Here is a 2,500-nt window from a genome sequence, read left to right on the forward strand (position 1 = left end):
ATCATCAGCAGCAGCAAAACTCAACAACGAAGGCATGGATGTGTTCTCGAATTGAACAATTGCACATACACCATTTTAGGTTGTATTGGTTTGGCCAATAAAAACGAAGCCATTTCTGCTGATGTTGTGTTCACGTAATAATGAACTTACAGCGTTACAATTAGAAATAATTAATAATAATAAATAATAATTATTAATATAATTACTGTTATATTATTACAATTATTAATAATAATAAGATGTACGATAAAACTTCATGACGCTTTTTCCTGTTAAAAATATTCAGGTTCAACGACCCATATAAAACTAATTTACATACACACAGACATACATACAAACACAAATACATACATAAAATCAGACATACACACATACATACATACAAACAAATATACACACATACACACATACAAACATACAAACAGACAAACATACATTCATGTATCCAATAACTGCTTTATAATTATTATGCGTGGAATGAAATCCATCCATCTATTTATAACTTGTATAATTAACTTATAATTGTTATTATTATTAATTATCCTAATTATTATTATTAATTAAAAATAATAATTTATTATTATTATTATTATTATTATTAATTTTGTTATTATTGTTATTATCAGCGAATTTATATAGCGCCTATATGCTGGAAAAAGTTATTGTTATGAATAAAATGGATGTAAAAGAATTATATTGTATGTGAATAAATAAGTAACTACTACTACTACTACTACTACTACTACGACTGCTACTACTACGACTACTACTACGACGAATATTACTACTACTACTACTACTACGACTACTACTACTACGACTACTACTACTACTACTACTATTACTACTATTCATAATTATAATAATTCATAATAATTCATAATTGCAGTCGCAAGTTCGCCCGAGCAGAAGGAGGAAATATTGCCAAGTATGTTTTGTTGTTGTGGTTGTTGTTGTTGATGATGATGATGTTGTTGAGGTTGTTGTTGTTGATGATGATGATGTTGTTGTGGTTGTTGTTGTTGATGATGATGATGTTGTTGTGGTTGTGTTTGTTGTGTTTGTTGTGGTTCTGTTTGTTGTGGTTGTTGTGGTTGATGCTGATGTTGTTGTTGTTATCAAAGCTATCTAATCAACAACTTCAAGAAAGCCTTACAATCAACAAAAACATCAATAACAACAGCAACAACAGCAACAACAACAACAACAACAACAGCAACAACAGCAACAACAACAGCAACAACAATGACATTAACACAAAAAACCATCAACAAACGGACATCTCAAAGTAATCTTAATGCCAAATACAACAAAGAACACACTTTTCTTAATCCGATTTCAATATTTTTATTAAAATCATGCGAACATGTACACACACTCATACTTACACACGTGTACACATACAACTAAACGCTCATACAAACAAACAAACAAACAAACAAACAAACAAACAAAAAAACAAACAAACAAACACAAGTGTACAACGAAATAATTACGCTTCTACAAATATATAATGAACTTATTTTAAACTCTTTCCTTGCTGGCCAAGTCGGAGCTCTGGTTTTAGAAATTAATTTACAACCTTTTCAGTTGTGGTACCATCATTTCGAAGAGCTCCAGTATAAAGTATCAACACTTGTAATAATTGTCGTTGCAATTGTAGTATCTTCAGCAATAGTATTAGTAACTTTGGTATTGTAGTAGTAATTTTGCTAGCTGTAGCAGTAGCTTCAGTATTTGTGGTCGTTGTAGTTGCTTTAGTATTTTGTGGTTGTGGTAGTAGTTTCAGTATTTGTGGTTGTAGTAGTAGCTTCTATTAGCGGCTGTAGTAGTAACTTCAGTGTTTGTGGTAGTAGCTTTAGTATTCATGTTCATTTATAATCTTAGCAATTTTTGTGTTTGTTGTTTTAATAGTGGTTGCAATTTAACAACAACATAAACAACATAAACAACAACATCAACAATATCATCAACAACAACAACATCAACAACAAAAACAACATCAACAACAATATCAACAACAACGACATCAACAACAGCAGTCGTATTTAGCGAAGAGATATCAGATATCTGTAATGGCATTCCCTGTGTATAAACAAATTGTGACAGAAATTTTTTTTCTTGTTTAAGTTCATTTTTCAAAATCTTAAAAAAACACATGACGCAGTTATGTTGTTGTTGTTATTGTTGGTGATGATGAAGTTGTCGTTGATGATGATGCTGTTTTTCTTTCTGCTCTAAAGTAATTATCATCATCAATCATCATCATCGTCGTCATCACACTCATCACACTCATCATCATCATCACTATTACGCCCCAGGAACAAGTTCGTTGACAATAGTGAAGAAGAATTTGAGTCCACAGCAACAGCAACAACAGCACCATAGCAGCAACAAAAACATCAGCAGATTTTCTTTCATTAAAAGACCCACAAGTTGCACAGCAGCAACAACATCATCGTCTTCATCATTTCTAACATCGCCACCACCATCATCATCA

The sequence above is a fragment of the Helobdella robusta genome (assembly GCF_000326865.2).
Source record: "Helobdella robusta unplaced genomic scaffold HELROscaffold_30, whole genome shotgun sequence".
In the NCBI taxonomy this organism is placed as follows: domain Eukaryota; kingdom Metazoa; phylum Annelida; class Clitellata; order Rhynchobdellida; family Glossiphoniidae; genus Helobdella; species Helobdella robusta.